This window comes from Engystomops pustulosus, chromosome 3, assembly GCF_040894005.1.
Source record: "Engystomops pustulosus chromosome 3, aEngPut4.maternal, whole genome shotgun sequence".
Taxonomy (NCBI): Eukaryota; Metazoa; Chordata; class Amphibia; order Anura; family Leptodactylidae; genus Engystomops; species Engystomops pustulosus.
The window spans coordinates 58,091,490-58,112,053 of record NC_092413.1 but is presented as its reverse complement, the minus strand read 5'-3'; the positions used below and the strand labels follow the sequence as shown (position 1 = coordinate 58,112,053).

At 34.4% G+C, this 20,564-nt stretch overlaps 25 non-coding genes across 25 annotated transcripts; all 25 read right to left on the bottom strand.

Moving 5' to 3' along the window:
- Positions 1 to 697: 697 nt before the first annotated feature.
- On the bottom strand, positions 698 to 780 carry TRNAL-UAA (transfer RNA leucine (anticodon UAA)). Its single transcript has one exon. It is a non-coding gene; the product is annotated as a tRNA-Leu (tRNA).
- A 728-nt stretch (positions 781 to 1,508) lies between these two features.
- TRNAL-UAA (transfer RNA leucine (anticodon UAA)) lies at positions 1,509 to 1,591 on the bottom strand. The gene has a single exon. It is a non-coding gene; the product is annotated as a tRNA-Leu (tRNA).
- Positions 1,592 to 2,323: 732 nt separating this feature from the next.
- Positions 2,324 to 2,406, bottom strand: TRNAL-UAA (transfer RNA leucine (anticodon UAA)). Its single transcript has one exon. It is a non-coding gene; the product is annotated as a tRNA-Leu (tRNA).
- A 727-nt stretch (positions 2,407 to 3,133) lies between these two features.
- Positions 3,134 to 3,216, bottom strand: TRNAL-UAA (transfer RNA leucine (anticodon UAA)). Its single transcript has one exon. It is a non-coding gene; the product is annotated as a tRNA-Leu (tRNA).
- A 732-nt stretch (positions 3,217 to 3,948) lies between these two features.
- On the bottom strand, positions 3,949 to 4,031 carry TRNAL-UAA (transfer RNA leucine (anticodon UAA)). Its single transcript has one exon. It is a non-coding gene; the product is annotated as a tRNA-Leu (tRNA).
- A 727-nt stretch (positions 4,032 to 4,758) lies between these two features.
- TRNAL-UAA (transfer RNA leucine (anticodon UAA)) lies at positions 4,759 to 4,841 on the bottom strand. Its single transcript has one exon. It is a non-coding gene; the product is annotated as a tRNA-Leu (tRNA).
- Positions 4,842 to 5,568: 727 nt separating this feature from the next.
- Positions 5,569 to 5,651, bottom strand: TRNAL-UAA (transfer RNA leucine (anticodon UAA)). Its single transcript has one exon. It is a non-coding gene; the product is annotated as a tRNA-Leu (tRNA).
- A 730-nt stretch (positions 5,652 to 6,381) lies between these two features.
- On the bottom strand, positions 6,382 to 6,464 carry TRNAL-UAA (transfer RNA leucine (anticodon UAA)). Its single transcript has one exon. It is a non-coding gene; the product is annotated as a tRNA-Leu (tRNA).
- Positions 6,465 to 7,193: 729 nt separating this feature from the next.
- Positions 7,194 to 7,276, bottom strand: TRNAL-UAA (transfer RNA leucine (anticodon UAA)). Its single transcript has one exon. It is a non-coding gene; the product is annotated as a tRNA-Leu (tRNA).
- Positions 7,277 to 8,002: 726 nt separating this feature from the next.
- On the bottom strand, positions 8,003 to 8,085 carry TRNAL-UAA (transfer RNA leucine (anticodon UAA)). Its single transcript has one exon. It is a non-coding gene; the product is annotated as a tRNA-Leu (tRNA).
- A 727-nt stretch (positions 8,086 to 8,812) lies between these two features.
- Positions 8,813 to 8,895, bottom strand: TRNAL-UAA (transfer RNA leucine (anticodon UAA)). Its single transcript has one exon. It is a non-coding gene; the product is annotated as a tRNA-Leu (tRNA).
- Positions 8,896 to 9,622: 727 nt separating this feature from the next.
- TRNAL-UAA (transfer RNA leucine (anticodon UAA)) lies at positions 9,623 to 9,705 on the bottom strand. The gene has a single exon. It is a non-coding gene; the product is annotated as a tRNA-Leu (tRNA).
- A 730-nt stretch (positions 9,706 to 10,435) lies between these two features.
- Positions 10,436 to 10,518, bottom strand: TRNAL-UAA (transfer RNA leucine (anticodon UAA)). The gene has a single exon. It is a non-coding gene; the product is annotated as a tRNA-Leu (tRNA).
- A 729-nt stretch (positions 10,519 to 11,247) lies between these two features.
- TRNAL-UAA (transfer RNA leucine (anticodon UAA)) lies at positions 11,248 to 11,330 on the bottom strand. The gene has a single exon. It is a non-coding gene; the product is annotated as a tRNA-Leu (tRNA).
- Positions 11,331 to 12,060: 730 nt separating this feature from the next.
- On the bottom strand, positions 12,061 to 12,143 carry TRNAL-UAA (transfer RNA leucine (anticodon UAA)). The gene has a single exon. It is a non-coding gene; the product is annotated as a tRNA-Leu (tRNA).
- A 726-nt stretch (positions 12,144 to 12,869) lies between these two features.
- On the bottom strand, positions 12,870 to 12,952 carry TRNAL-UAA (transfer RNA leucine (anticodon UAA)). Its single transcript has one exon. It is a non-coding gene; the product is annotated as a tRNA-Leu (tRNA).
- A 727-nt stretch (positions 12,953 to 13,679) lies between these two features.
- Positions 13,680 to 13,762, bottom strand: TRNAL-UAA (transfer RNA leucine (anticodon UAA)). Its single transcript has one exon. It is a non-coding gene; the product is annotated as a tRNA-Leu (tRNA).
- Positions 13,763 to 14,492: 730 nt separating this feature from the next.
- On the bottom strand, positions 14,493 to 14,575 carry TRNAL-UAA (transfer RNA leucine (anticodon UAA)). Its single transcript has one exon. It is a non-coding gene; the product is annotated as a tRNA-Leu (tRNA).
- A 730-nt stretch (positions 14,576 to 15,305) lies between these two features.
- Positions 15,306 to 15,388, bottom strand: TRNAL-UAA (transfer RNA leucine (anticodon UAA)). Its single transcript has one exon. It is a non-coding gene; the product is annotated as a tRNA-Leu (tRNA).
- Positions 15,389 to 16,115: 727 nt separating this feature from the next.
- Positions 16,116 to 16,198, bottom strand: TRNAL-UAA (transfer RNA leucine (anticodon UAA)). The gene has a single exon. It is a non-coding gene; the product is annotated as a tRNA-Leu (tRNA).
- Positions 16,199 to 16,925: 727 nt separating this feature from the next.
- On the bottom strand, positions 16,926 to 17,008 carry TRNAL-UAA (transfer RNA leucine (anticodon UAA)). The gene has a single exon. It is a non-coding gene; the product is annotated as a tRNA-Leu (tRNA).
- A 727-nt stretch (positions 17,009 to 17,735) lies between these two features.
- Positions 17,736 to 17,818, bottom strand: TRNAL-UAA (transfer RNA leucine (anticodon UAA)). The gene has a single exon. It is a non-coding gene; the product is annotated as a tRNA-Leu (tRNA).
- A 730-nt stretch (positions 17,819 to 18,548) lies between these two features.
- On the bottom strand, positions 18,549 to 18,631 carry TRNAL-UAA (transfer RNA leucine (anticodon UAA)). Its single transcript has one exon. It is a non-coding gene; the product is annotated as a tRNA-Leu (tRNA).
- Positions 18,632 to 19,360: 729 nt separating this feature from the next.
- On the bottom strand, positions 19,361 to 19,443 carry TRNAL-UAA (transfer RNA leucine (anticodon UAA)). The gene has a single exon. It is a non-coding gene; the product is annotated as a tRNA-Leu (tRNA).
- Positions 19,444 to 20,173: 730 nt separating this feature from the next.
- TRNAL-UAA (transfer RNA leucine (anticodon UAA)) lies at positions 20,174 to 20,256 on the bottom strand. The gene has a single exon. It is a non-coding gene; the product is annotated as a tRNA-Leu (tRNA).
- Positions 20,257 to 20,564: the final 308 nt, after the last annotated feature.

Sequence of the window (20,564 nt, the reverse complement as noted above, 5' to 3'; positions counted from 1 at the left end):
ATAGTGGTTGTTTGGAATAATGCATTCATGTAAGTTCTACAAAATCATTCAGGTTTACAAATTTGTTTATTTTTTGGTGATTTTTTTGTCTTTGTAGAAAAGAGCCGGATAGAGAACCACTATAATTTCTAGATATGTCCGAAATCTCACCCATTCACCTTAACCTATCTGTCCAAGCATACATCTATGAAACAAAAAGTTGCACACTCATTTGAGATTACCAAATAGGGAAAACTGCTTTTACTGACACTGTTTGACCTCTATTTTAGACTACATCTGTCTGAAAACTAATGGCATTTCTAGATTGGATTTTCTAAGATAGATTTTACAATCCAACTTTGTTCACCACTATCTTTTGACAAATTGTTCTATGACTACCTGAGTCAGGTTAAACTTCTCCTATACATTTTCTCATGTCTTTTTCATAGCATATGTTTTGAAACTTTGAACAAAGATGCTGATAGAATATTCACCTGAATATATTAATAAATTGTATTTTCAATATTATTTAATTTTGCTGAAATAGCAGTTTTCTCTGAATAGTGAGGAATAAAATGCATTGATCACAATATGGTGCTCAGAGACTCATCTTTTGATCAACAGGTGATTTGGATAAAGGTCAAGAACAAAATGTTAATTGTCACTAATGAATTACTCAATCTAGACCAATTTGCCAGACGTCCAAGGTTAAAACTTTTATCAGGAGTGGGGTTCGAACCCACGCGGATATATATCCATTGGATCTTAAGTCCAACGCCTTAACCACTCGGCCATCCTAGTTCAAACGAAAACTCGTTAGACTCCGAGATCAACATAGTGGTTGTTTGGAATAATGCATTCATGTAAGTTGTACAAAATCATTCAGGTTTACAAATTTGTTTATTTTTTGGTGATTTTTTTGTCTTTGTAGAAAAGAGCCGGATAGAGAACCACTATAATTTCTAGATATGTCCGAAATCTCACCCATTCGCCTTAACCTATCTGTCCAAGCATACATCTATGAAACAAAAAGTTGCACACTCATTTGAGATTACCAAATAGGGAAAACTGCTTTTACTGACACTGTTTGACGTCTTTTTTTAGACTACATCTGTCTGAAAACTAATGGCGTTTCTAGATTGGATTTTCTAAGACAGATTTTACAGTCCAACTTTGTTCACCACTATCTTTTGACAAATTGTTCTATGACTACCTGAGTCAGGTTAAACTTCTCCTATACATTTTCTCATGTCTTTTTCATAGCATATGTTTTGAAACTTTGAACAAAGATGCTGATAGAATATTCACCTGAATATATTAATAAATTGTATTTTCAATATTATTTAATTTTGCTGAAATAGCAGTTTTCTCTGAATAGTGAGGAATAAAATGCATTGATCACAATATGGTGCTCAGAGACTCATCTTTTGATCAACAGGTGATTTGGATAAAGGTCAAGATATTGGTTATTGTCACTAATGAATTACCCAATCTAGACCAATTTGCCAGAAGTCCAAGGTTAAAACTTTTACCAGGAGTAGGGTTCGAACCCACGCGGATATATATCCATTGGATCTTAAGTCCAACGCCTTAACCACTCGGCCATCCTAGTTCAAACGACAACTCGTTAGACTCCGAGATCAACATAGTGGTTGTTTGGAATAATGCATTCATGTAAGTTGTACAAAATCATTCAGGTTTACAAATTTGTTTATTTTTTGGTGATTTTTTTTGTCTTTGTAGAAAAGAGCCGGATAGAGAACCACTATAATTTCTAGATATGTCCGAAATCTCACCCATTCGCCTTAACCTATCTGTCCAAGCATACATCTATGAAACAAAAAGTTGCACACTCATTTGAGATTACCAAATAGGGAAAACTGCTTTTACTGACACTGTTTGACGTCTTTTTTTAGACTACATCTGTCTGAAAACTAATGGCGTTTCTAGATTGGATTTTCTAAGACAGATTTTACAGTCCAACTTTGTTCACCACTATCTTTTGACAAATTGTTCTATGACTACCTGAGTCAGGTTAAACTTCTCCTATACATTTTCTCATGTCTTTTTCATAGCATATGTTTTGAAACTTTGAACAAAGATGCTGATAGAATATTCACCTGAATATATTAATAAATTGTATTTTCAATATTATTTAATTTTGCTGAAATAGCAGTTTTCTCTGAATAGTGAGGAATAAAATGCATTGATCACAATATGGTGCTCAGAGACTCATCTTTTGATCAACAGGTGATTTGGATAAAGGTCAAGAACAAAATGTTAATTGTCACTAATGAATTACTCAATCTAGACCAATTTGCCAGACGTCCAAGGTTAAAACTTTTACCAGGAGTGGGGTTCGAACCCACGCGGATATATATCCATTGGATCTTAAGTCCAACGCCTTAACCACTCGGCCATCCTGGTACGGACAACAACCTGTTAGACAACGAGATCAACATAGTGGTTGTTTGGAAAAATGCATTTATGTAAGTTGTACAAAATCTTTCAGGTTTACAAATTTGTTTATTTTTTGGTGATTCTTTTGTCTTTGTAGAAAAGAGCCGGATAGAGAACCACTATAATTTCTAGATATGTCCGAAATCTCACCCATTCACCTTAACCTATCTGTCCAAGCATACATCTATGAAACAAAAAGTTGCACACTCATTTGAGATTACCAAATAGGGAAAACTGCTTTTACTGACACTGTTTGACCTCTATTTTAGACTACATCTGTCTGAAAACTAATGGCGTTTCTAGATTGGATTTTCTAAGACAGATTTTACAATCCAACTTTGTTCACCACTATCTTTTGACAAATTGTTCTATGACTACCTGAGTCAGGTTAAACTTCTCCTATACATTTTCTCATGTCTTTTTCATAGCATATGTTTTGAAACTTTGAACAAAGATGCTGATAGAATATTCACCTGAATATATTAATAAATTGTATTTTCAATATTATTTAATTTTGCTGAAATAGCAGTTTTCTCTGAATAGTGAGGAATAAAATGCATTGATCACAATATGGTGCTCAGAGACTCATCTTTTGATCAACAGGTGATTTGGATAAAGGTCAAGATATTGGTTATTGTCACTAATGAATTACCCAATCTAGACCAATTTGCCAGAAGTCCAAGGTTAAAACTTTTACCAGGAGTAGGGTTCGAACCCACGCGGATATATATCCATTGGATCTTAAGTCCAACGCCTTAACCACTCGGCCATCCTAGTTCAAACGACAACTCGTTAGACTCCGAGATCAACATAGTGGTTGTTTGGAATAATGCATTCATGTAAGTTGTACAAAATCATTCAGGTTTACAAATTTGTTTATTTTTTGGTGATTTTTTTTGTCTTTGTAGAAAAGAGCCGGATAGAGAACCACTATAATTTCTAGATATGTCCGAAATCTCACCCATTCGCCTTAACCTATCTGTCCAAGCATACATCTATGAAACAAAAAGTTGCACACTCATTTGAGATTACCAAATAGGGAAAACTGCTTTTACTGACACTGTTTGACGTCTTTTTTTAGACTACATCTGTCTGAAAACTAATGGCGTTTCTAGATTGGATTTTCTAAGACAGATTTTACAGTCCAACTTTGTTCACCACTATCTTTTGACAAATTGTTCTATGACTACCTGAGTCAGGTTAAACTTCTCCTATACATTTTCTCATGTCTTTTTCATAGCATATGTTTTGAAACTTTGAACAAAGATGCTGATAGAATATTCACCTGAATATATTAATAAATTGTATTTTCAATATTATTTAATTTTTCTGAAATAGCAGTTTTCTCTGAATAGTGAGGAATAAAATGCATTGATCACAATATGGTGCTCAGAGACTCATCTTTTGATCAACAGGTGATTTGGATAAAGGTCAAGAACAAAATGTTAATTGTCACTAATGAATTACTCAATCTAGACCAATTTGCCAGACGTCCAAGGTTAAAACTTTTACCAGGAGTGGGGTTCGAACCCACGCGGATATATATCCATTGGATCTTAAGTCCAACGCCTTAACCACTCGGCCATCCTGGTACGGACAACAACCTGTTAGACAACGAGATCAACATAGTGGTTGTTTGGAAAAATGCATTTATGTAAGTTGTACAAAATCTTTCAGGTTTACAAATTTGTTTATTTTTTGGTGATTCTTTTGTCTTTGTAGAAAAGAGCCGGATAGAGAACCACTATAATTTCTAGATATGTCCGAAATCTCACCCATTCACCTTAACCTATCTGTCCAAGCATACATCTATGAAACAAAAAGTTGCACACTCATTTGAGATTACCAAATAGGGAAAACTGCTTTTACTGACACTGTTTGACCTCTATTTTAGACTACATCTGTCTGAAAACTAATGGCGTTTCTAGATTGGATTTTCTAAGACAGATTTTACAATCCAACTTTGTTCACCACTATCTTTTGACAAATTGTTCTATGACTACCTGAGTCAGGTTAAACTTCTCCTATACATTTTCTCATGTCTTTTTCATAGCATATGTTTTGAAACTTTGAACAAAGATGCTGATAGAATATTCACCTGAATATATTAATAAATTGTATTTTCAATATTATTTAATTTTGCTGAAATAGCAGTTTTCTCTGAATAGTGAGGAATAAAATGCATTGATCACAATATGGTGCTCAGAGACTCATCTTTTGATCAACAGGTGATTTGGATAAAGGTCAAGATATTGGTTATTGTCACTAATGAATTACCCAATCTAGACCAATTTGCCAGAAGTCCAAGGTTAAAACTTTTACCAGGAGTGGGGTTCGAACCCACGCGGATATATATCCATTGGATCTTAAGTCCAACGCCTTAACCACTCGGCCATCCTGGTTCGAACGACAACCTGTTAGACAACGAGATCAACATAGTGGTTGTTTGGAAAAATGCATTCATGTAACTTGTACAAAATCATTCAGGTTTACAAATTTGTTTATTTTTTGGTGATTTTTTTGTCTTTGTAGAAAAGAGCCGGATAGAGAACCACTATAATTTCTAGATATGTCCGAAATCTCACCCATTCACCTTAACCTATCTGTCCAAGCATACATCTATGAAACAAAAAGTTGCGCACTCATTTGAGATTACCAAATAGGGAAAACTGCTTTTACTGACACTGTTTGACCTCTATTTTAGACTACATCTGTCTGAAAACTAATGGCGTTTCTAGATTGGATTTTCTAAGACAGATTTTACAATCCAACTTTGTTCACCACTATCTTTTGACAAATTGTTCTATGACTACCTGAGTCAGGTTAAACTTCTCCTATACATTTTCTCATGTCTTTTTCATAGCATATGTTTTGAAACTTTGAACAAAGATGCTGATAGAATATTCACCTGAATATATTAATAAATTGTATTTTCAATATTATTTAATTTTGCTGAAATAGCAGTTTTCTCTGAATAGTGAGGAATAAAATGCATTGATCACAATATGGTGCTCAGAGACTCATCTTTTGATCAACAGGTGATTTGGATAAAGGTCAAGATATTGGTTATTGTCACTAATGAATTACCCAATCTAGACCAATTTGCCAGAAGTCCAAGGTTAAAACTTTTACCAGGAGTGGGGTTCGAACCCACGCGGATATATATCCATTGGATCTTAAGTCCAACGCCTTAACCACTCGGCCATCCTGGTTCGAACGACAACCTGTTAGACAACGAGATCAACATAGTGGTTGTTTGGAATAATGCATTCATGTAACTTGTACAAAATCATTCAGGTTTACAAATTTGTTTATTTTTTGGTGATTTTTTTGTCTTTGTAGAAAAGAGCCGGATAGAGAACCACTATAATTTCTAGATATGTCCGAAATCTCACCCATTCACCTTAACCTATCTGTCCAAGCATACATCTATGAAACAAAAAGTTGCACACTCATTTGAGATTACCAAATAGGGAAAACTGCTTTTACTGACACTGTTTGACCTCTATTTTAGACTACATCTGTCTGAAAACTAATGGCGTTTCTAGATTGGATTTTCTAAGACAGATTTTACAGTCCAACTTTGTTCAACACTATCTTTTGACAAATTGTTCTATGACTACCTGAGTCAGGTTAAACTTCTCCTATACATTTTCTCATGTCTTTTTCATAGCATATGTTTTGAAACTTTGAACAAAGATGCTGATAGAATATTCACCTGAATATATTAATAAATTGTATTTTCAATATTATTTAATTTTGCTGAAATAGCAGTTTTCTCTGAATAGTGAGGAATAAAATGCATTGATCACAATATGATGCTCAGATGCTCATCTTTTGATCAACAGGTGATTTGGATAAAGGTCAAGAACAAAATGTTAATTGTCACTAATGAATTACTCAATCTAGACCAATTTGCCAGACGTCCAAGGTTAAAACTTTTACCAGGAGTGGGGTTCGAACCCACGCGGATATATATCCATTGGATCTTAAGTCCAACGCCTTAACCACTCGGCCATCCTGGTTCGGACAAGAACCTGTTAGACAACGAGATCAACATAGTGGTTGTTTGGAATAATGCATTTATGTAAGTTGTACAAAATCTTTCAGGTTTACAAATTTGTTTATTTTTTGGTGATTCTTTTGTCTTGTAGAAAAGAGCCGGATAGAGAACCACTATAATTTCTAGATATGTCCGAAATCTCACCCATTCACCTTAACCTATCTGTCCAAGCATACATCTATGAAACAAAAAGTTGCGCACTCATTTGAGATTACCAAATAGGGAAAACTGCTTTTACTGACACTGTTTGACCTCTATTTTAGACTACATCTGTCTGAAAACTAATGGCGTTTCTAGATTGGATTTTCTAAGACAGATTTTACAATCCAACTTTGTTCACCACTATCTTTTGACAAATTGTTCTATGACTACCTGAGTCAGGTTAAACTTCTCCTATACATTTTCTCATGTCTTTTTCATAGCATATGTTTTGAAACTTTGAACAAAGATGCTGATAGAATATTCACCTGAATATATTAATAAATTGTATTTTCAATATTATTTAATTTTGCTGAAATAGCAGTTTTCTCTGAATAGTGAGGAATAAAATGCATTGATCACAATATGGTGCTCAGAGACTCATCTTTTGATCAACAGGTGATTTGGATAAAGGTCAAGAACAAAATGTTAATTGTCACTAATGAATTACTCAATCTAGACCAATTTGCCAGACGTCCAAGGTTAAAACTTTTACCAGGAGTGGGGTTCGAACCCACACGGATATATATCCATTGGATCTTAAGTCCAACGCCTTAACCACTCGGCCATCCTGGTTCGAACGACAACCTGTTAGACAACGAGATCAACATAGTGGTTGTTTGGAATAATGCATTTATGTAAGTTGTACAAAATCTTTCAGGTTTACAAATTTGTTTATTTTTTGGTGATTCTTTTGTCTTGTAGAAAAGAGCCGGATAGAGAACCACTATAATTTCTAGATATGTCCGAAATCTCACCCATTCACCTTAACCTATCTGTCCAAGCATACATCTATGAAACAAAAAGTTGCGCACTCATTTGAGATTACCAAATAGGGAAAACTGCTTTTACTGACACTGTTTGACCTCTATTTTAGACTACATCTGTCTGAAAACTAATGGCGTTTCTAGATTGGATTTTCTAAGACAGATTTTACAATCCAACTTTGTTCACCACTATCTTTTGACAAATTGTTCTATGACTACCTGAGTCAGGTTAAACTTCTCCTATACATTTTCTCATGTCTTTTTCATAGCATATGTTTTGAAACTTTAAACAAAGATGCTGATAGAATATTCACCTAAATATATTAATAAATTGTATTTTCAATATTATTTAATTTTGCTGAAATAGCAGTTTTCTCTGAATAGTGAGGAATAAAATGCATTGATCACAATATGGTGCTCAGAGACTCATCTTTTGATCAACAGGTGATTTCGATAAAGGTCAAGATATTGGTTATTGTCACTAATGAATTACCCAATCTAGACCAATTTGCCAGAAGTCCAAGGTTAAAACTTTTACCAGGAGTGGGGTTCGAACCCACGCCGATATATATCCATTGGATCTTAAGTCCAACGCCTTAACCACTCGGCCATCCTGGTTCGAACGACAACCTGTTAGACAACGAGATCAACATAGTGGTTGTTTGGAATAATGCATTCATGTAACTTGTACAAAATCATTCAGGTTTACAAATTTGTTTATTTTTTGGTGATTTTTTTGTCTTTGTAGAAAAGAGCCGGATAGAGAACCACTATAATTTCTAGATATGTCCGAAATCTCACCCATTCACCTTAACCTATCTGTCCAAGCATACATCTATGAAACAAAAAGTTGCGCACTCATTTGAGATTACCAAATAGGGAAAACTGCTTTTACTGACACTGTTTGACCTCTATTTTAGACTACATCTGTCTGAAAACTAATGGCGTTTCTAGATTGGATTTTCTAAGACAGATTTTACAATCCAACTTTGTTCACCACTATCTTTTGACAAATTGTTCTATGACTACCTGAGTCAGGTTAAACTTCTCCTATACATTTTCTCATGTCTTTTTCATAGCATATGTTTTGAAACTTTGAACAAAGATGCTGATAGAATATTCACCTGAATATATTAATAAATTGTATTTTCAATATTATTTAATTTTGCTGAAATAGCAGTTTTCTCTGAATAGTGAGGAATAAAATGCATTGATCACAATATGGTGCTCAGAGACTCATCTTTTGATCAACAGGTGATTTGGATAAAGGTCAAGATATTGGTTATTGTCACTAATGAATTACCCAATCTAGACCAATTTGCCAGAAGTCCAAGGTTAAAACTTTTACCAGGAGTGGGGTTCGAACCCACGCGGATATATATCCATTGGATCTTAAGTCCAACGCCTTAACCACTCGGCCATCCTGGTTCGAACGACAACCTGTTAGACAACGAGATCAACATAGTGGTTGTTTGGAATAATGCATTCATGTAACTTGTACAAAATCATTCAGGTTTACAAATTTGTTTATTTTTTGGTGATTTTTTTGTCTTTGTAGAAAAGAGCCGGATAGAGAACCACTATAATTTCTAGATATGTCCGAAATCTCACCCATTCACCTTAACCTATCTGTCCAAGCATACATCTATGAAACAAAAAGTTGCACACTCATTTGAGATTACCAAATAGGGAAAACTGCTTTTACTGACACTGTTTGACCTCTATTTTAGACTACATCTGTCTGAAAACTAATGGCGTTTCTAGATTGGATTTTCTAAGACAGATTTTACAATCCAACTTTGTTCACCACTATCTTTTGACAAATTGTTCTATGACTACCTGAGTCAGGTTAAACTTCTCCTATACATTTTCTCATGTCTTTTTCATAGCATATGTTTTGAAACTTTGAACAAAGATGCTGATAGAATATTCACCTGAATATATTAATAAATTGTATTTTCAATATTATTTAATTTTGCTGAAATAGCAGTTTTCTCTGAATAGTGAGGAATAAAATGCATTGATCACAATATGGTGCTCAGAGACTCATCTTTTGATCAACAGGTGATTTGGATAAAGGTCAAGATATTGGTTATTGTCACTAATGAATTACCCAATCTAGACCAATTTGCCAGAAGTCCAAGGTTAAAACTTTTACCAGGAGTGGGGTTCGAACCCACGCGGATATATATCCATTGGATCTTAAGTCCAACGCCTTAGCCACTCGGCCATCCTGGTTCGAACGACAACCTATTAGACAACGAGATCAACATAGTGGTTGTTTGGAATAATGCATTCATGTAACTTGTACAAAATCATTCAGGTTTACAAATTTGTTTATTTTTTGGTGATTTTTTTGTCTTTGTAGAAAAGAGCCGGATAGAGAACCACTATAATTTCTAGATATGTCCGAAATCTCACCCATTCACCTTAACCTATCTGTCCAAGCATACATCTATGAAACAAAAAGTTGCACACTCATTTGAGATTACCAAATAGGGAAAACTGCTTTTACTGACACTGTTTGACCTCTATTTTAGACTACATCTGTCTGAAAACTAATGGCGTTTCTAGATTGGATTTTCTAAGACAGATTTTACAGTCCAACTTTGTTCAACACTATCTTTTGACAAATTGTTCTATGACTACCTGAGTCAGGTTAAACTTCTCCTATACATTTTCTCATGTCTTTTTCATAGCATATGTTTTGAAACTTTGAACAAAGATGCTGATAGAATATTCACCTGAATATATTAATAAATTGTATTTTCAATATTATTTAATTTTGCTGAAATAGCAGTTTTCTCTGAATAGTGAGGAATAAAATGCATTGATCACAATATGGTGCTCAGAGACTCATCTTTTGATCAACAGGTGATTTGGATAAAGGTCAAGAACAAAATGTTAATTGTCACTAATGAATTACTCAATCTAGACCAATTTGCCAGACGTCCAAGGTTAAAACTTTTACCAGGAGTGGGGTTCGAACCCACGCGGATATATATCCATTGGATCTTAAGTCCAATGCCTTAACCACTCGGCCATCCTGGTTCGGACAACAACCTGTTAGACAACGAGATCAACATAGTGGTTGTTTGGAATAATGCATTTATGTAAGTTGTACAAAATCTTTCAGGTTTACAAATTTGTTTATTTTTTGGTGATTCTTTTGTCTTGTAGAAAAGAGCCGGATAGAGAACCACTATAATTTCTAGATATGTCCGAAATCTCACCCATTCACCTTAACCTATCTGTCCAAGCATACATCTATGAAACAAAAAGTTGCGCACTCATTTGAGATTACCAAATAGGGAAAACTGCTTTTACTGACACTGTTTGACCTCTATTTTAGACTACATCTGTCTGAAAACTAATGGCGTTTCTAGATTGGATTTTCTAAGACAGATTTTACAATCCAACTTTGTTCACCACTATCTTTTGACAAATTGTTCTATGACTACCTGAGTCAGGTTAAACTTCTCCTATACATTTTCTCATGTCTTTTTCATAGCATATGTTTTGAAACTTTGAACAAAGATGCTGATAGAATATTCACCTGAATATATTAATAAATTGTATTTTCAATATTATTTAATTTTGCTGAAATAGCAGTTTTCTCTGAATAGTGAGGAATAAAATGCATTGATCACAATATGGTGCTCAGAGACTCATCTTTTGATCAACAGGTGATTTGGATAAAGGTCAAGAACAAAATGTTAATTGTCACTAATGAATTACTCAATCTAGACCAATTTGCCAGACGTCCAAGGTTAAAACTTTTACCAGGAGTGGGGTTCGAACCCACACGGATATATATCCATTGGATCTTAAGTCCAACGCCTTAACCACTCGGCCATCCTGGTTCGAACGACAACCTGTTAGACAACGAGATCAACATAGTGGTTGTTTGGAATAATGCATTTATGTAAGTTGTACAAAATCTTTCAGGTTTACAAATTTGTTTATTTTTTGGTGATTTTTTTGTCTTTGTAGAAAAGAGCCGGATAGAGAACCACTATAATTTCTAGATATGTCCGAAATCTCACCCATTCACCTTAACCTATCTGTCCAAGCATACATCTATGAAACAAAAAGTTGCACACTCATTTGAGATTACCAAATAGGGAAAACTGCTTTTACTGACACTGTTTGACCTCTATTTTAGACTACATCTGTCTGAAAACTAATGGCGTTTCTAGATTGGATTTTCTAAGACAGATTTTACAATCCAACTTTGTTCACCACTATCTTTTGACAAATTGTTCTATGACTACCTGAGTCAGGTTAAACTTCTCCTATACATTTTCTCATGTCTTTTTCATAGCATATGTTTTGAAACTTTGAACAAAGATGCTGATAGAAAATTCACCTGAATATATTAATAAATTGTATTTTCAATATTATTTAATTTTGCTGAAATAGCAGTTTTCTCTGAATAGTGAGGAATAAAATGCATTGATCACAATATGGTGCTCAGAGACTCATCTTTTGATCAACAGGTGATTTGGATAAAGGTCAAGAACAAAATGTTAATTGTCACTAATGAATTACTCAATCTAGACCAATTTGCCAGACGTCCAAGGTTAAAACTTTTACCAGGAGTGGGGTTCGAACCCACACGGATATATATCCATTGGATCTTAAGTCCAACGCCTTAACCACTCGGCCATCCTGGTTCAAACGACAACCTGTTAGACAACGAGATCAACATAGTGGTTGTTTGGAATAATGCATTTATGTAAGTTGTACAAAATCTTTCAGGTTTACAAATTTGTTTATTTTTTGGTGATTCTTTTGTCTTGTAGAAAAGAGCCGGATAGAGAACCACTATAATTTCTAGATATGTCCGAAATCTCACCCATTCACCTTAACCTATCTGTCCAAGCATACATCTATGAAACAAAAAGTTGCGCACTCATTTGAGATTACCAAATAGGGAAAACTGCTTTTACTGACACTGTTTGACCTCTATTTTAGACTACATCTGTCTGAAAACTAATGGCGTTTCTAGATTGGATTTTCTAAGACAGATTTTACAATCCAACTTTGTTCACCACTATCTTTTGACAAATTGTTCTATGACTACCTGAGTCAGGTTAAACTTCTCCTATACATTTTCTCATGTCTTTTTCATAGCATATGTTTTGAAACTTTGAACAAAGATGCTGATAGAATATTCACCTGAATATATTAATAAATTGTATTTTCAATATTATTTAATTTTGCTGAAATAGCAGTTTTCTCTGAATAGTGAGGAATAAAATGCATTGATCACAATATGGTGCTCAGAGACTCATCTTTTGATCAACAGGTGATTTGGATAAAGGTCAAGATATTGGTTATTGTCACTAATGAATTACCCAATCTAGACCAATTTGCCAGAAGTCCAAGGTTAAAACTTTTACCAGGAGTGGGGTTCGAACCCACGCGGATATATATCCATTGGATCTTAAGTCCAACGCCTTAACCACTCGGCCATCCTGGTTCGAACGACAACCTGTTAGACAACGAGATCAACATAGTGGTTGTTTGGAATAATGCATTCATGTAACTTGTACAAAATCATTCAGGTTTACAAATTTGTTTATTTTTTGGTGATTTTTTTGTCTTTGTAGAAAAGAGCCGGATAGAGAACCACTATAATTTCTAGATATGTCCGAAATCTCACCCATTCACCTTAACCCATCTGTCCAAGCATACATCTATGAAACAAAAAGTTGCGCACTCATTTGAGATTACCAAATAGGGAAAACTGCTTTTACTGACACTGTTTGACCTCTATTTTAGACTACATCTGTCTGAAAACTAATGGCGTTTCTAGATTGGATTTTCTAAGACAGATTTTACAATCCAACTTTGTTCACCACTATCTTTTGACAAATTGTTCTATGACTACCTGAGTCAGGTTAAACTTCTCCTATACATTTTCTCATGTCTTTTTCATAGCATATGTTTTGAAACTTTGAACAAAGATGCTGATAGAATATTCACCTGAATATATTAATAAATTGTATTTTCAATATTATTTAATTTTGCTGAAATAGCAGTTTTCTCTGAATAGTGAGGAATAAAATGCATTGATCACAATATGGTGCTCAGAGACTCATCTTTTGATCAACAGGTGATTTGGATAAAGGTCAAGATATTGGTTATTGTCACTAATGAATTACCCAATCTAGACCAATTTGCCAGAAGTCCAAGGTTAAAACTTTTACCAGGAGTGGGGTTCGAACCCACGCGGATATATATCCATTGGATCTTAAGTCCAACGCCTTAACCACTCGGCCATCCTGGTTCGAACGACAACCTGTTAGACAACGAGATCAACATAGTGGTTGTTTGGAATAATGCATTTATGTAAGTTGTACAAAATCTTTCAGGTTTACAAATTTGTTTATTTTTTGGTGATTTTTTTGTCTTTGTAGAAAAGAGCCGGATAGAGAACCACTACAATTTCTAGATATGTCCGAAATCTCACCCATTCACCTTAACCTATCTGTCCAAGCATACATCTATGAAACAAAAAGTTGCACACTCATTTGAGATTACCAAATAGGGAAAACTGCTTTTACTGACACTGTTTGACCTCTATTTTAGACTACATCTGTCTGAAAACTAATGGCGTTTCTAGATTGGATTTTCTAAGACAGATTTTACAATCCAACTTTGTTCACCACTATCTTTTGACAAATTGTTCTATGACTACCTGAGTCAGGTTAAACTTCTCCTATACATTTTCTCATGTCTTTTTCATAGCATATGTTTTGAAACTTTGAACAAAGATGCTGATAGAATATTCACCTGAATATATTAATAAATTGTATTTTCAATATTATTTAATTTTGCTGAAATAGCAGTTTTCTCTGAATAGTGAGGAATAAAATGCATTGATCACAATATGGTGCTCAGAGACTCATCTTTTGATCAACAGGTGATTTGGATAAAGGTCAAGAACAAAATGTTAATTGTCACTAATGAATTACTCAATCTAGACCAATTTGCCAGACGTCCAAGGTTAAAACTTTTACCAGGAGTGGGGTTCGAACCCACACAGATATATATCCATTGGATCTTAAGTCCAACGCCTTAACCACTCGGCCATCCTGGTTCGAACGACAACCTGTTAGACAACGAGATCAACATAGTGGTTGTTTGGAATAATGCATTTATGTAAGTTGTACAAAATCTTTCAGGTTTACAAATTTGTTTATTTTTTGGTGATTTTTTTGTCTTTGTAGAAAAGAGCCGGATAGAGAACCACTATAATTTCTAGATATGTCCGAAATCTCACCCATTCACCTTAACCTATCTGTCCAAGCATACATCTATGAAACAAAAAGTTGCACACTCATTTGAGATTACCAAATAGGGAAAACTGCTTTTACTGACACTGTTTGACCTCTATTTTAGACTACATCTGTCTGAAAACTAATGGCGTTTCTAGATTGGATTTTCTAAGACAGATTTTACAATCCAACTTTGTTCACCACTATCTTTTGACAAATTGTTCTATGACTACCTGAGTCAGGTTAAACTTCTCCTATACATTTTCTCATGTCTTTTTCATAGCATATGTTTTGAAACTTTGAACAAAGATGCTGATAGAATATTCACCTGAATATATTAATAAATTGTATTTTCAATATTATTTAATTTTGCTGAAATAGCAGTTTTCTCTGAATAGTGAGGAATAAAATGCATTGATCACAATATGGTGCTCAGAGACTCATCTTTTGATCAACAGGTGATTTGGATAAAGGTCAAGAACAAAATGTTAATTGTCACTAATGAATTACTCAATCTAGACCAATTTGCCAGACGTCCAAGGTTAAAACTTTTACCAGGAGTGGGGTTCGAACCCCCACGGATATATATCCATTGGATCTTAAGTCCAACGCCTTAACCACTTGGCCATCCTGGTTCAAACGACAACCTATTAGACAACGAGATCAACATAGTGGTTGTTTGGAATAATGCATTCATGTAACTTGTACAAAATCATTCAGGTTTACAAATTTGTTTATTTTTTGGTGATTTTTTTGTCTTTGTAGAAAAGAGCCGGATAGAGAACCACTATAATTTCTAGATATGTCCGAAATCTCACCCATTCACCTTAACCCATCTGTCCAAGCATACATCTATGAAACAAAAAGTTGCGCACTCATTTGAGATTACCAAATAGGGAAAACTGCTTTTACTGACACTGTTTGACCTCTATTTTAGACTACATCTGTCTGAAAACTAATGGCGTTTCTAGATTGGATTTTCTAAGACAGATTTTACAATCCAACTTTGTTCACCACTATCTTTTGACAAATTGTTCTATGACTACCTGAGTCAGGTTAAACTTCTCCTATACATTTTCTCATGTCTTTTTCATAGCATATGTTTTGAAACTTTGAACAAAGATGCTGATAGAATATTCACCTGAATATATTAATAAATTGTATTTTCAATATTATTTAATTTTGCTGAAATAGCAGTTTTCTCTGAATAGTGAGGAATAAAATGCATTGATCACAATATGGTGCTCAGAGACTCATCTTTTGATCAACAGGTGATTTGGATAAAGGTCAAGATATTGGTTATTGTCACTAATGAATTACCCAATCTAGACCAATTTGCCAGAAGTCCAAGGTTAAAACTTTTACCAGGAGTGGGGTTCCAACCCACGCGGATATATATCCATTGGATCTTAAGTCCAACGCCTTAACCACTCGGCCATCCTGGTTCGAACGACAACCTGTTAGACAATGAGATCAACATAGTGGTTGTTTGGAATAATGCATTCATGTAACTTGTACAAAATCATTCAGGTTTACAAATTTGTTTATTTTTTGGTGATTTTTTTGTCTTTGTAGAAAAGAGCCGGATAGAGAACCACTATAATTTCTAGATATGTCCGAAATCTCACCCATTCACCTTAACCTATCTGTCCAAGCATACATCTATGAAACAAAAAGTTGCACACTCATTTGAGATTACCAAATAGGGAAAACTGCTTTTACTGACACTGTTTGACCTCTATTTTAGACTACATCTGTCTGAAAACTAATGGCGTTTCTAGATTGGATTTTCTAAGACAGATTTTACAGTCCAACTTTGTTCAACACTATCTTTTGACAAATTGTTCTATGACTACCTGAGTCAGGTTAAACTTCTCCTATACATTTTCTCATGTCTTTTTCATAGCATATGTTTTGAAACTTTGAACAAAGATGCTGATAGAATATTCACCTGAATATATTAATAAATTGTATTTTCAATATTATTTAATTTTGCTGAAATAGCAGTTTTCTCTGAATAGTGAGGAATAAAATGCATTGATCACAATATGGTGCTCAGAGACTCATCTTTTGATCAACAGGTGATTTGGATAAAGGTCAAGATATTGGTTATTGTCACTAATGAATTACCCAATCTAGACCAATTTGCCAGAAGTCCAAGGTTAAAACTTTTACCAGGAGTGGGGTTCGAACCCACGCGGATATATATCCATTGGATCTTAAGTCCAACGCCTTAACCACTCGGCCATCCTGGTTCGAACGACAACCTGTTAGACAACGAGATCAACATAGTGGTTGTTTGGAATAATGCATTCATGTAACTTGTACAAAATCATTCAGGTTTACAAATTTGTTTATTTTTTGGTGATTTTTTTGTCTTTGTAGAAAAGAGCCGGATAGAGAACCACTATAATTTCTAGATATGTCCGAAATCTCACCCATTCACCTTAACCCATCTGTCCAAGCATACATCTATGAAACAAAAAGTTGCGCACTCATTTGAGATTACCAAATAGGGAAAACTGCTTTTACTGACACTGTTTGACCTCTATTTTAGACTACATCTGTCTGAAAACTAATGGCGTTTCTAGATTGGATTTTCTAAGACAGATTTTACAATCCAACTTTGTTCACCACTATCTTTTGACAAATTGTTCTATGACTACCTGAGTCAGGTTAAACTTCTCCTATACATTTTCTCATGTCTTTTTCATAGCATATGTTTTGAAACTTTGAACAAAGATGCTGATAGAATATTCACCTGAATATATTAATAAATTGTATTTTCAATATTATTTAATTTTGCTGAAATAGCAGTTTTCTCTGAATAGTGAGGAATAAAATGCATTGATCACAATATGGTGCTCAGAGACTCATCTTTTGATCAACAGGTGATTTGGATAAAGGTCAAGATATTGGTTATTGTCACTAATGAATTACCCAATCTAGACCAATTTGCCAGAAGTCCAAGGTTAAAACTTTTACCAGGAGTGGGGTTCGAACCCACGCGGATATATATCCATTGGATCTTAAGTCCAACGCCTTAACCACTCGGCCATCCTGGTTCGAACGACAACCTGTTAGACAACGAGATCAACATAGTGGTTGTTTGGAATAATGCATTCATGTAACTTGTACAAAATCATTCAGGTTTACAAATTTGTTTATTTTTTGGTGATTTTTTTGTCTTTGTAGAAAAGAGCCGGATAGAGAACCACTATAATTTCTAGATATGTCCGAAATCTCACCCATTCACCTTAACCTATCTGTCCAAGCATACATCTATGAAACAAAAAGTTGCACACTCATTTGAGATTACCAAATAGGGAAAACTGCTTTTACTGACACTGTTTGACCTCTATTTTAGACTACATCTGTCTGAAAACTAATGGCGTTTCTAGATTGGATTTTCTAAGACAGATTTTACAGTCCAACTTTGTTCAACACTATCTTTTGACAAATTGTTCTATGACTACCTGAGTCAGGTTAAACTTCTCCTATACATTTTCTCATGTCTTTTTCATAGCATATGTTTTGAAACTTTGAACAAAGATGCTGATAGAATATTCACCTGAATATATTAATAAATTGTATTTTCAATATTATTTAATTTTGCTGAAATAGCAGTTTTCTCTGAATAGTGAGGAATAAAATGCATTGATCACAATATGGTGCTCAGAGACTCATCTTTTGATCAACAGGTGATTTGGATAAAGGTCAAGAACAAAATGTTAATTGTCACTAATGAATTACTCAATCTAGACCAATTTGCCAGACGTCCAAGGTTAAAACTTTTACCAGGAGTGGGGTTCGAACCCACGCGGATATATATCCATTGGATCTTAAGTCCAACGCCTTAACCACTCGGCCATCCTGGTTCGGACAACAACCTGTTAGACAACGAGATCAACATAGTGGTTGTTTGGAATAATGCATTTATGTAAGTTGTACAAAATCTTTCAGGTTTACAAATTTGTTTATTTTTTGGTGATTCTTTTGTCTTGTAGAAAAGAGCCGGATAGAGAACCACTATAATTTCTAGATATGTCCGAAATCTCACCCATTCACCTTAACCTATCTGTCCAAGCATACATCTATGAAACAAAACGTTGCGCACTCATTTGAGATTACCAAATAGGGAAAACTGCTTTTACTGACACTGTTTGACCTCTATTTTAGACTACATCTGTCTGAAAACTAATGGCGTTTCTAGATTGGATTTTCTAAGACAGATTTTACAATCCAACTTTGTTCACCACTATCTTTTGACAAATTGTTCTATGACTACCTGAGTCAGGTTAAACTTCTCCTATACATTTTCTCATGTCTTTTTCATAGCATATGTTTTGAAACTTTGAACAAAGATGCTGATAGAATATTCACCTGAATATATTAATAAATTGTATTTTCAATATTATTTAATTTTGCTGAAATAGCAGTTTTCTCTGAATAGTGAGGAATAAAATGCATTGATCACAATATGGTGCTCAGAGACTCATCTTTTGATCAACAGGTGATTTGGATAAAGGTCAAGAACAAAATGTTAATTGTCACTAATGAATTACTCAATCTAGACCAATTTGCCAGACGTCCAAGGTTAAAACTTTTACCAGGAGTGGGGTTCGAACCCACACGGATATATATCCATTGGATCTTAAGTCCAACGCCTTAACCACTCGGCCATCCTGGTTCGAACGACAACCTGTTAGACAACGAGATCAACATAGTGGTTGTTTGGAATAATGCATTTATGTAAGTTGTACAAAATCTTTCAGGTTTACAAATTTGTTTATTTTTTGGTGATTTTTTTGTCTTTGTAGAAAAGAGCCGGATAGAGAACCACTATAATTTCTAGATATGTCCGAAATCTCACCCATTCACCTTAACCTATCTGTCCAAGCATACATCTATGAAACAAAAAGTTGCACACTCATTTGAGATTACCAAATAGGGAAAACTGCTTTTACTGACACTGTTTGACCTCTATTTTAGACTACATCTGTCTGAAAACTAATGGCGTTTCTAGATTGGATTTTCTAAGACAGATTTTACAATCCAACTTTGTTCACCACTATCTTTTGACAAATTGTTCTATGACTACCTGAGTCAGGTTAAACTTCTCCTATACATTTTCTCATGTCTTTTTCATAGCATATGTTTTGAAACTTTGAACAAAGATGCTGATAGAATATTCACCTGAATATATTAATAAATTGTATTTTCAATATTATTTAATTTTGCTGAAATAGCAGTTTTCTCTGAATAGTGAGGAATAAAATGCATTGATCACAATATGGTGCTCAGAGACTCATCTTTTGATCAACAGGTGATTTGGATAAAGGTCAAGAACAAAATGTTAATTGTCACTAATGAATTACTCAATCTAGACCAATTTGCCAGACGTCCAAGGTTAAAACTTTTACCAGGAGTGGGGTTCGAACCCACACGGATATATATCCATTGGATCTTAAGTCCAACGCCTTAACCACTCGGCCATCCTGGTTCGGATGACAACCTGTTAGACAACGAGATCAACATAGTGGTTGTTTGGAATAATGCATTTATGTAAGTTGTACAAAATCTTTCAGGTTTACAAATTTGTTTATTTTTTGGTGATTCTTTTGTCTTGTAGAAAAGAGCCGGATAGAGAACCACTATAATTTCTAGATATGTCCGAAATCTCACCCATTCACCTTAACCTATCTGTCCAAGCATACATCTATGAAACAAAAAGTTGCGCACTCATTTGAGATTACCAAATAGGGAAAACTGCTTTTACTGACACTGTTTGACCTCTATTTTAGACTACAT